Source organism: Mauremys reevesii, linkage group 7 (genome assembly GCF_016161935.1).
Source record: "Mauremys reevesii isolate NIE-2019 linkage group 7, ASM1616193v1, whole genome shotgun sequence".
Lineage (NCBI taxonomy): Eukaryota > Metazoa > Chordata > Testudines > Geoemydidae > Mauremys > Mauremys reevesii.
The window spans coordinates 22529926-22543111 of NC_052629.1; the positions used below are offsets into that span (position 1 = coordinate 22529926).

The 13186-nt window shown below is 41.5% G+C and overlaps 1 protein-coding gene across 2 annotated transcripts in view; it reads left to right on the plus strand.

Moving 5' to 3' along the window:
• Window positions 1–13186, plus strand: part of DOCK1 (dedicator of cytokinesis 1) — a 521945-nt gene that overhangs the window by 332137 nt on the left and 176622 nt on the right. The gene's annotated exons all lie outside the window — the stretch shown is intronic.

The window sequence follows — 13186 nt, forward strand, 5'->3', positions numbered from 1 at the left end:
CTTTGCCTGAAGAGCAGACAATCTTGCTATGTGGAAAAAACGAGGGTAAAAGTTAAACAGTCATGTAGTGACATAAGCTAGCTATGTGCAAAATTGGATCGGCTTACTGTAAACACTTGTAAATTTTAATTTCAGATACTCTCTGTGTAACTATATAACCCTTCGTGCTCACTTACACTTTCCATTGGCCTCAGCCCACCCCCAAAGTGATCCTGAACTCACTTCCTGTTTTCCCCTAATTCTGTTTAAATAATCCCCAATGATCCCTCTTCCTAACAGTGTTATTTCCCTTAAAAAACAATCCAAAAAAAGTTTGTTCTCCAATGGCTCCTCTTCCTTATGGAAAGCTGGCCCACATAGAGATGGGAGTCTCCCAGAACCCACTCGGAACATCCTTTGTTCAAACAGAGACTTGAATACCCTGATGTCATGGTGTTTTGCAGTTGTGAAGGACGCTGCAGGAGTGTCTCTGGGGCTCCACTTGCACTCTTCACCCTCTTCTTGCTGCCATTTGCGCAGGTGTTGGGAATCCCTATGGCTGTTCCTGTGCTCTTCATCCATATGATACTTTAACAAAACTTTGCTCTCAAGTTGCTGAAATAATGAGTCTTTCCTCCTTCCAGGTAGGCAAATGTAGTCAGACCATTTCTTGCTCAGCTCTGAGATGCTCATAGCATATTGCCCCATATGTGTGGCTCCCTCCTCTCTCTACTGCACATATTTCACAAGCGAACATGTTGTGAAAATACTAATGCAAAGAAAGTTGGTGTTTGTGAGTGGAAGGAACACAAATGTGGTTGTGGTAGTTAACGTTGTGAGTTTGCTGTGGAGTAAGCTGTAGCTGACTGAGGTGTTTTGAATGGTGACTAAAGAGGTGTTGGTGACTTGTTGTGTGCATGGAGGTCTCTTATCTTGCAGCACTTAATTTCCTTACTGTTATAGGTTTGTGCCAGAAGGCATAGCATGGAAACAAACTTAACCTTTTTGACAGTGTTTTCTGTGGCAGTTCAAAATTTTATATATAGAAATAACTGTGGACAAGCAATAGGAAAAAAAAATTGAACAAAGACAAAGCCCTAGACTTCTGCATCACTTGAACCTGTCAACAACTATCCCTACTAATCTCACATTTCTCACTTGCACGTCTGTGTTTTCCTTTAGATGAGAGAAATCCACTCCTGTGTCATATGAAGTTATCAGGTGCTGTCATTAATCTTACAAATAAGGGACCAGACCCAGGCCACCACTCAATTCAGAATAAAGGGGTTGGGAAGCTAGCTTAACAGGACAGCTGACAATTCCGTTGGCATGGGAATCAACTCTGACCCAACCTTCAGGTTAACAACTGACACGCGTTTCACCCAATGTGATTTTTTTCTAGAAAGAAGTTCACTATGGGAACACTGGGAAGCTCCAAATGATAGTTGTTGTCTAAGTAACTATATATTCCCTTCTTGATTTATATTTAATTTGAACTGTTCTTACTCTTTACTCTTATATTTCTGCGGATGAAATAATTGTGTGATGCAGGGTGGTCTTGAAATAAAAAGTAGCAAATGTAAATGTATGTGGTAGGTAAAGTTTGAATAGGCCACAGAGGTGACCAGCTTAACATTCTTAGGCATCCGACGAAGTGGGCATTCATCCACGAAAGCTCATGCTGCAAAACGTCTGTTAGTCTATAAGGTGCCACAGGATTCTTTGCTATTCTTAGGATGAGCACCCATAGGGGCTGTTCCCGTCCTTACACAAAGGCCGAGGGCAATTGAAATCCCAATGCTTGCAGGAGAGCAGGGACTGGTCCCTCCATGCACTTCTTGGAATGCAAATCTCTCCAAACGGCTTGGGTAGAACCAAGTACTTGGGCCAGTCCCTTCCTCACCAATTCATCTAGCTGGTAGAGTGCAGAGAGGGGATAGCATTCTACCATGTGCGCTGCCCCTGCTCCAGGCGGTATTTTGCATCCTGAGGCAAAGTCAGTCCCAGAGATCTCCTAGGGATGTGCAGCTCAACAGCGCCCACTTCAAAGGACTAGCTACATACCAAAATCTAGCTCTAAATAAATACTGATATGAAAATGTTTTGCACAAAACTTGTTTCAAAAATATGAATGTTACACAGAAAGTTGACATTATAAATGTGCCCAGCAACATTGTAAAACAAAATAATTGGGGGGAAAAGACCCTGCCCTCCATAAATACATTGTTTCATGTAATGATTACAATTTTGGTGCCCCATAGTGCAAGTATTCAGGTGACTTGTCCCATTTTGTTACTTGTGAGAGTAAGACTTGCAGGATCAGGCTCTTTATTAAAAGCAATCCAATGAAATGTTGTTAGCATCATATATCAAAATACCAAGTTTCATTATTTTTCTCTTTGATGCAGTATGTGTTAGGAACAAGAATGTGTGGATATTTGTTTCTTATAAAAGCAAGAGTGTGAAGTAGGTAATTAAACAAGTTGGAGGTGTTAAATTAAAAAGAATACTTTAGCGGCATTCCTTTTTATTGCCATAAAAAGCTGCTATATCATGTGATAGCTATTTTTGAACAGAGGATATTGTATTTTATTTAAAATGGTGTTTTTTTCCTTTGGCAATTTAATTTAAAATAATGCTCTTACCTAGGTTTATAAAATATACCTAGTGGATGACAGATATTTTGCTTTTTCACATTTGTAAATGTAGCCTTATTCATCTCACTTATTTTTCAAAGAATCTGACTATCCTTTTCCACATTCATAAATACCAGAAATTCTTCAGTGTACTGTGTAAGTGGTAGTTCTGACTTTGTCGCAGGTTACAGGCTGAGAGAAGCATTTAAGATTTCTGTAACCAGTTTTGAAACTGGACTGTAGATTCTTTGGCTTTGGCCATCAAGGGCTTTAATGTCTCTTTATTCATCTCCCTTTCTTGTATCTTCAAACATGAAAAAGACAAAAATGGTGTTGTAGGCTGCTTGCCATTTTGAGGAAACATTTTACTTACTGTTTCTGCAAAATGTTGTCTGTGGACTGTATTTCTACCTCTCTGCTTGAAAAAAGCTTCTAGATTAGGTATTACTGAATTTCAGGTAAGAGGAAAGTATTGTTATTTAAAGGGACTCGTATAAGACACTTGAATGAAAGAGCCCTAACAAAGGAGAGATGTATATCTGAGTTCTGCTCTGTGATGAAATACCCTAGGATATCCTTCCCTCTCAAAAAAACCACATAACCAGCAGCAAAGTCAAACAAAAAACCTTTGCACTTCCCCTAAGGTTAGGTTTTTCTCTGAAGGAAAGTTGTAGTACATTGGCGAATGTAAATGAATATATGAAGCCTGTCTGTCATGACCCATGGGCCTCAAACCCGGATCCACAAGTGCAGCCACAATTCAACCCTGCACTTGGCAGTCTGCTGATCCAAGACCCATGAAGCCCAGCCCCAATTAGAGGCTCCTCCTCTGACATCCTATTGGTAGAGTCCCAGAGCAGCTGGTTGGCCTAGTGGCCATACTTAAGCCAGCAACAGGAACAGAAAACTATCTGAACAACTGGGAACCACTCTGCTCTGGACTATGTACCTTGTGCTTCCTGCTTCTGCTCCCCCACCTTAACTTCCTGGCATCATACCTGGCTTGGTGCCTGACCTCTGATTTGTGGTTCTGATCTCTGGTTTGTCTCCTGCCTCTGGCCCTGTGGAATACTAACCCAGCCTGACTCTGGTTACTGAATTGTGGTTCTGGTCTCCAGTTTATCTCCTGCTTGTGATCTCCCAGTATCCTAACCCAGGTGACTCTCAACACCTGACTGTGGACTCTGGCTCTGACCACTAGGTCTGGCTGCCTATGACCCGGCCTTGACATGGTCATGAAAAATAAAAGATAATTCTTCTCATTTTCCTTATGTCCATGTGACCACTATAGGAAATATAAGTATTTATATTCATATTCCTATGTCTATATCCTCCAGCAACAAAGTGATGTTCTTGATCCTTCAGTGCTATACTTTTGGCAAGCCACCATACTGAGTACTTTTTTGTTGCTCAGGGAATGAAAATGATTGGAAATATTTTTTAAAAAGTTATCATCCTTTTTGCAGACCAATACAAAAGAACCAGCACCAGCGAAGTCCAACAAATGGTTTTCCTGAGGCTGGTACTAAGTCAGGAGGTTTTAAACCTGTTTTATGTAGCTGGGGAGAAAAGAAAAGTTAGAATACTCTCGTTGAGGTTTATCCTTCCCATACTAAATCAGAGAGGCTGGTTGTGTATGTCTAGAACTCAGGAATACATCAGGTTAGCAAACAGTCTCCGATTATTGAATGTTGAACTTCTTGTCTAGAATGTGGCCTTTAGGACTGGCATTGCTCCCATAACTATATCTTCTTGTTTTTATTGTATCCTGGAGCAGAGTTTTAGAAACAACAAAATGTAATTATTTTAGCCAGGTATTGGATGAAACCTGGAAGCTGATTAACACATAGAAATATTACACAACAGTCTAGGGTTGAGTTATGGTCCTTTAAAAGTTTGTGTTGGAAATACCAATACAACATTGCAACAATTTGGGGAATCTATGGCCTGGGCTACCCTAAGAATTTACTTCAGTATAGCTATGTCTTTCAGGGGTGTGAAAGAGAGAGATTCCATAATTTGGAGGAGAATCCAGAAGCTTCAGGAGTAGGATTCTGGATGCCCTAGAGGACTCTGACCAAATCCCAAAGAATGCTCAAGAGTGATGGGAAGGAAATGTTCTATAGATATTATTGTTTTACCCAGATCTACATATCTCTTTTTTACAATTTAAAGTACAGAGTACTTGTTTTAGAAATAGAAAAGCCTAGGTCAGTTTGCTTCAACTATCATGTGTCTCTGAAGAGGTAAACAAGAGTACCCTCAAGGCTGTAACTCTGGGAAGGGGAGTTGGCACTAGTCTGAGGATCTAGGTAGTTAGACTATAAAGTCTCAGTTCTTAGAAGGGGGTACTTGAAAGAAAATCTGCACCCTGAGAGTGTGATAGAAACCTAGAGCTGAAGGCAGGGCCTAGACTCTGCTCAGGCTCAGGAAAACACAATGGCCTGGTGAATGATCAGCAAGGGAGCTAGAGTAGGGCTGTGACTCACTAGGGCTACTCCTGGGGGAATTCTGCGTCACTGCACTTGTGCAGAATTCATGCCCCCCTCCCCCCCGCAGATTTCTTTGCTTCCCCGCAGAAAAATGACTTCTGACAGGGAAGCAAAAGGAAGCCGTAAAAGCGGTCATGTGCCCCATCCCCGGCGGTGCAGGCAGGTTGGTTTGGGCACCCAGAGCAGCTGGTAGAGACATAAATCACTGCTGGGGGTGGGGGGTGGGCAGTCGTGCAGGTGAGAGAGAGAGAGAGAGAGACACTCTGTCCCTCTTGCTCGCTATTGCGGCACACTCGGCATGGAGGGGCAGGGCTTTGGGGTGTTTCTGAAGAGGTAGATTTGGGGCAGGCTCTGTCCCCCCAGGCAGAGCAGAATGTAGCAGCCTGCCTGCTTAGTGAATTGTTCCTGTTGTTCTTAGTGAATTCCCCCAAGAGTATAAAACAGGTGTAAAAATTTTAAGAATCCTTTATATTGCCAGAGTGGTGTAAAGGAGCCTTATTGTAAAGGACAGTATGGCCTTGTAAATGCTTATGGTGCTTTAGTGATTGGAACTGGTCTAAATGTTTGGACTGAAAAAATTTCATATCAAAATGTGCTCCATGAACTATTTGCTACTGATCTTTTTCTGGAGATGGTCAGTAGCCAGTATAAATATTGCATAATCAGCAATAACAACAATCATGTCATTTTGTTCTTCATTTTATCAATGTAATGGCATTTTGATAAAAAGTACTAATGTTTTGCCAAACATAGCAGTGCTGTTTTTATTTTTTTATACCTAATATTGCATTAGATTTAGCCATTTTCTCTAATTCTGGGGCTTTTTTCCTTTTTGAGGAGATACTGAGATCCTTTGGACATTGAACTGTGTAGATAAAGGGTACACCTACCCTGCCACCCTCCCCTTCACCCTCATCAATGAGTCTGAGTCTGGGTCAACTAGCTCCAGTCCAAGTGGGAACATAGACACTGCTGTTTTTCGCCCCATAGTGCAAGCCCCGTGAACCCGAGTCAGTTGACCCAGGTTCTGATACTCACTACCGCAGGGTTTTTTGGCAGTGTAGATGTACCCAAACTAAAGAAAGAAGCAGATTCCTTGGACATTTTTAAGCCATTCTAGGTGATGGTACCTCGTGGCTCACAAACATCATGTTGCTTCTAAAAACCTGGCAGCTGGCTCTCCTATCAACCTGAACCTAAACAAAACTCTCTTAGAGAGCAGCTAGAAATTTTGAACCGGAAAATTGACAGGGTGCTGTTAATCCTAGAAAGAGGATTAAGTTACAGTGAACAACACTTTACTTTGGAATGAGAGCGTCCACATAGGCGTTTAATGCATTTTAACTTACTCACATTGACTTCACACCTTAGGTAATTTGCCTTCACTTCCCTGAGTGTCCTTGTGTAGACATGACCTAAAGATGCTATAATGTACTTTTCTTAGTTAAGTCCAGTAATTCATGGGAGATGAAAGGAATTTGTTCCCCTGTGTAGCATATTGGTAGAAGAGGGCAACCCAGAAGTAAATGAAGACTTGTAAAATCCTTTGTCTAAGTCTAGTAAGTATAAAAACTGTCTCCCTGATATCTATGCCAGGTTTTAACTTAATGACAGAGTTCTTTTTCTGGGCTGTCTGTTTTTAAAATAGCTGTCAATTTTATAAATATGTAGCACTTCTTTGGTTTGTGAGGGAGAGTATTCTTTATGAACAAAGTGAAAAGTAAGCCCCTTGCTGGGTATTAAAGCCAGGATTCAGTCCTTGCCATTTAAACTGTAGTGTACTGCAAGTATTCTGCAAAGCATGCTCCGTAAAGTTGTAAACATCATAAAGTACTGCCAGAGTAATAATGAACAAAGATACAAAATCAGAAATTAGGTAGGTCCTGACATTAATAGATTCATAGATTTTAAGGCCAGAAGGGACCTTTGTGATCCTTTAGTTTGACCTCCTGCATAACATAGACCATAGGACTTCCCTGTATTAATTCTTGCTTCAGGTCCAAAAGTTGTGCCTGAACTACAACATATATTTTTGAAAAACATCCATTCTTGATTAAAATATTTCTAGAAATGGAGAATTCATCAATAACCTTGGTAAATTGGTCCAATGGCTAATTACTCTCACTGTTAAAAATGTGCCTTACTTCTAGACTGAATTTGTCTAGCTTCAACTTCCAGACACTGGATCTTATTTTTTGTTTGCTAGGCTGAAGAGCCCCCCATTATGAAATTTCTGTTTCTCATATAGGTACATATAGACTGTGATCAAATCACCCGATAAGCTTCTCATTGATAAGCTAATGAATAGATTGAGTTCCTTAAGTCTTTCACTATAAGGCATATTTTCCAATCCTTTAATTTTCTGAACCCTCTCCAATTTTTCAAAACCCACACCAGAACTGGACACAGTATTCCTGTAGCAGTTCATTGGTGCCCAATATAAGCGCCTTCCTACTCCTACTTGATATTTCTCTGTTTATACATCCAAGGATTGCATTTGTCTTTGTCACTGGGTGACGCTAGCTCTTTAAGAGGGAAGAGGCCAATGCACCTGTGACTGGCTAGCTGATCCGCAGCTGGGATTGAAAGAGGGCAGCTGGGCCCCAGAGGGGGAGAGAGTCAGAGCCTGAAAGAAGCAAGACACAGGAAGGGCAGGTGAGAGCTGCCTGAGGAGGAAAAGAGTGACCCAGGGACAGTAGAGCAGCAGAGACTTGGCATGAGATGCTTGGAAGAAAGCTACCGGGGACCTGGGAGAGAGAGCTGAGTTCTGATGAAAGCTGGAAGAGAACTGTTGACTGGAACTGTCCAAAGTTGGGAACACTGCCAAGGTCTTGGGTTTTTAAAAAAAGGGAATGATCCAGCTTGGTCAGGGGTAACTCAGCCCAGAAACAAGAGAGGAGTTGTTGGAGGGTGGATCCACAGGTGTAGAACTTTCAGGCAGGAGGATGAGCAAGGGTCAGGGCTGCAGTAGAACCAGGAACAAGGGATTGATCCCAAAGAGACATTACTTGAGCAGGGGTTGGACTCACAGGCAGGGAAGGCCTTGGAAATGGAACATTGTAGGGTGTTCTGTTATGGGAGACTTGACTTGAGGCAGGTGGTAGATGAGTTATAAGACTGGTCACTCTCATGTGGAGGCCTGGAGAGTGGGCCCTGGGCAAAAGGAACAGGGGACAAGTGCAGGTGAACTCTACAGTGGGTGAAAAGAAAGTGCTGTCCCTGGAGAGAGGAATGGAAAACCACTGGACTGTTTGTGTGTTACTGTGATAACTTGAGAATGGCTTTCCTACAATAGTTTTGAGGAATTACTGCAATGGTATATGAATAAATTATGCCTGAAGGTGGGACATTGTACTGGACACTGAGATTATCCATGCTCCTTTTTATGGATGAATGAAGGGGAAACTGAGACTGGTTGTCATCAGACATGCCACAAGAGGGCACTTGAGAAGGGACCAGCCTCCTTCAGCCCTTTTGGCGACAGCATCGCACTGGGAGCTCACAGTCACCTGCTTGTCTACCATGAGCCCAAAGTTTTTTTTCAAAGTCAATGCTTCCCAGGATAGAGTTCTCCATCTTGTAAGTGTGGCCTAAGTGCTTTGTTCCTAGATATATGACCTTATACTTGGCTATATTGAAACTCTTATCTAGCAATCCGGATCACTCTGCATCGGCGACCTGTCCTCTTCACTATTTACCACTCTCCCAATCTTTGTGTGCTCTGCAAACTTTGAGTAACAATTTTCATTTTTTGCCAAGTTATTAATAAAAATTCTAAATAGTGCAGGAGCAAGAAGCGATCCCCGCGGGACCCCACTAGAATCACAATTTGACAATTCTCCATTTATAATTACATTTTGAGACATATCATTTAACCAGTTTTGATTCCATTTAATGAGTGCCATGTTGATTTTGTATCATTCTAGTTTATTAATCTAGATGTCATGCAGTAGCAAGTCAAATGCCTTACAGAAGTCTTAAGTATATTACATCAACACTACTACCGTTATCAACCCAACTTGAAATCTTATAAAAAAAAAATCAAGTTAGTTTAAAAAGACATGTTGTCGAGAAACATATATTGATTGACATTAATTATATTATCTTCTCTTTAATATTTATTAATCAAGTCCTCTATTATTCGTTCCATTATTTTGCCCTAAATCATTATGGAATGTTACATTTAAAAAAAAGTAGCATTTAAATTGCTGTCACCATTGACATTTTTAGAAGTTGATATTTACAGTGTTACATGAGCACATTTAATAGCCTCAAATCAGCCATTATGGATAGTAAAGAGCTCATTTTAATAACCCAGTAACTAAAGAATTCCATGATGCCACGTAAATATTGGAACAGACATTTTTTAAAAACTATCAAAATTATAGCAACTCGTTTGTGTTTTCATTTTTAATATTGTCAGATATTCATAAGGAGCCACTCACTGTCCTCATATACTTTAATACAGGTCCCAGTGAAGTTGATAGGAGCTGGATTGGGGTACTTGAGGGAAGAATTGGTTCCAACATTAATTTTTTTCTGGATTTTTAATCATTATTTGTATGCACTATGATAAAATGTCATTGTTTTCCTTACTGATATAACTTAATTATTTGTGAATTAAATTTGTGTAATAAAGTGTCAATCTGCACCTCCAGGCTCTAGTACAAATACTAATGATATATGCACCAAAGGATAATCATCCCTAATATAAAGACCCTCACCTTCACTCTGCTAGTAACACTGGCTTCAATCATCCACTTGTCCACTTTTGCTACCAACACCTTTGCATTTTCTCTCATGTAATGCCTTAGACCTGGGAAGAATGTTTCAGCAAAATTTACAAAGCCAGCAACATTTTCACTTTTAAATCCCTGTATGAAGGCTACCTCTGTTGTACTACCTACAAATCACAGCCATCTGGCAGTGATTAAGCTAGTGAACACTATTCTGACCACTGAGAGTAGTAGCCTATGCAAACAACTTTACTGTTACCTTATCTGACCCTACCCTATCCCCATTTGTCTGCCTGCACTTCACATCTTTTCAAAATCCCAGACTTTGAGCTGTGGGGCAGCATTAAAATCCATCCTCTGTGGGTGTTGTGTTTTGATTGTTCAAAATTTCAGTAACCTATTGAAATGCAGTGAAATAAGTGATTGCTCTAAAAGAGGATCTAAAGCAGTGGCTTTTCTTGCAGCCACAACAGCCTCCTGGGCAGTATTTTGGGGGGGTGGAAGAGCAGCAACCCCTCTCTTCCCTATTGATCCTGGATGTGCCACCTTGGTGTTGGTTGGTGGGGCTGCCAGCACGGTCAGCTCCTTGCACCACCTCTAGAGACACGTGGGCACATTGGCAGAGGGAGGAGCAGGTGGCTGGTGAGTTCCTGACCCACCTTCCTGGGGACGGTGGGGCTTGGGCTTGGGCTCTGGCTCCGGCCACAGGGCAGTCAGGCTTTCGGCTCTGGCCACAGGATTGGGGCTCTTCAGGCTCTGGCCACAGGCTCCGACCACGGGCCGAAGAGGCTTCAGGTTCTGGCCTCATGCTTCAGCCATGGGGCGGGGAGGCTTTGGGCTCCGGCCCCGGCTGTGGGGAGGCAAGGCTTTGGGCTGCGGCCCTGACTGTGGGGTGGCGAGGCTTCAGGCTCTGGCCGCGGGGCAGTAAGGTTTCTGGCTCCACTCTGTAGCCATCACTCTGAGGCCACCAAAAAATGTGTCTTGAAAACCCCGATCTGAAGAGCCACTATCAAGTCTTGTTTCTCCACTGCCTCCTAAAAGCTTTAGATAATCTAGCTCAGAAGGGTCAAGTCTTAGTTTCTGAATTTGGGAGCCTATGATCTCAGGAAAGATGATGATGGTAGGAAGGGTCTTACTTGTTGCTTCTCAGCTTTAATGCTGTAACCCTCAACTGAGGTACTTTTTAAAGCCAATATGAACAATGACAATCCAAAGTAGGTGCTCACACACTACAATGAGGAGGGTGAGGTAAGAAACAATATAGACTAGAATAGAAAGTCGCACGGAAAATCTGGGCTCACAATTCTACCTTAAATGATGACATTGTACTTCAATATTATTTGTAGTACACATGAGACACGCATCACATTCTGAGACTGCAATACTTAAATGCACAGAATGCATCTACACAAGCTGGGAATCACAACCCCCTGCTCCAATGTAGATGTACTCTATGCATCTACACACTGTGCCTATACACCCACACTTCCTCTGCTCAAGCTAGCGCCCTGAAAATAAGCAGTGTAGCCAGGGTAGCACAGACAGCGGACTGGGCTCCCTGCCTAAGTATGTACCAAGGGGCTCTGGGCAAGTGCATACCTGTCAGCCCTGATTTTTTACTTAATTTAGTTTCTTGCTCTTATGGGTCCTGACCAAATCCTTAACATTGCCGTAAAGTACTTTTCAAAAAAATGTCAACGATTAACCAATTTAATTCTGTTGAGAGACTTGTATTCAAGGTACAGTTATAGTTACAAGAGAATGTATAGGGCAATGAAAAGTTCCTTGCTAATGCTTGTACATTAGCATTCATTGCAGCATGCTGCAAGTTAACTTATTCTCAAAAACATTCAGAATTTAGTCCACCAGATGGTGTTATGCATAGTGATGAATGCCTATCATACTTTTCACTTGCAAAGATGAATTAAATGTAGATTAGATGGAGTAGTGCTCATAAGATGAATGTGGGAATCCTACCTACTCTCCCTTCTCTTTACTTATCTGCTCCCTTTGTCGCCATTCCCTCCTGGTTGTGTGTGTCTCTATTTGCTACTGTTTTTGTAAGTATGAAAAGACTTCTTACATTATCCCTACAGCAAAACTACTTCACCTGCTGTCTCACATAACAGGCAATCCTGTTCTCACTGGGGTCATTCCAGGATACCTCTTTGGTAGTAGCAGGAGGGTCTGGTGGTAGCAGCAGAAAATAAAAACAATTTCTGTGTGGTATTATTTATATCCTGTCAGACTCAAAGTACCCCTACAGTCGGTCAGGTATTTTGTCAGCAGGATGTCTACTCCCTCCCCACATCATGTTCAAGTGATCAGAAGTATTGTAATTATTATTTTATGTGTATTCCCAATGGTGTCCACAATGTGTTAAGCATACAAAAAGTATTAATAATGTTAGTCTGAAGACTGATGAAGTATAAAGAAAGGTAGTGAATGATGTTCCAACACTTTGTTTACAAAGATAATAAAACAAAACAAAAAAAAACCAAGTACAGCTGGGTGTTTATTTTACACAGAGAAGCAACAAATTGTTAATAAATATTCTTCTCATGGACACATATGAAAGAAGTGCTTCACTCTTACAAATAACCCTCTCGTCATGGCTTTTCCCATATGATCTGTGTTGGGTTTTCTTGTAGTTTGTCAGCCGGAGGCAGTACCAGTGAGGCAGAATCAGATTTAAATAAAAACAAAAGAGGAAAAAAGTGAAGAGTATCCGAACCCCCCAAAATGTTTGACATCATTCCTCCTTGCCCATCAATCATGTTCTTACTCTTCAGTCAAATCACTCTGACAGTATAGTTCTTCCACAAACCCCTACAATGATACTCCTTCAAAAAAGTAGTAGTTCTTAGGGGGAATCTGTATTATTTTGAGATTTGATCTCCATTTGCTCATCCAGTGTATTGCCTCTGCGATTTGGGTTGTAAATTCTGTGGGACTCATTTGCCCTCTTTTCTTTGTACAACACAGCACATTGGTGGTGCACAATGGATGCTAGACTCTTTCACCACTGCTACTGTATAATGGTATTTTACTTTCCCTTATAGAATCAAAGGAATCAGTGATGGGAAAGGCATGCTTGGACATTCAGGCCATCCCCCTGACAGCAAAAAACCCTTTTCTCTACAATACATGTTTTTAATGTTTGCCTGGTCTAGTTTAAATAAACCTGCAGCTCCCACCACTTTGTTTAGGAGACTATTCCACAGGTGGTGTTTTTTTTTCTTTTTTTTTCTTTTCAGTTTGTCCATAGCTTTCTGCTACAGCAGTGCTCAGAACTGAATGCCATCAGTCAGGTGCAGTCTCATCAGAGCTGTATAGTGAGGGA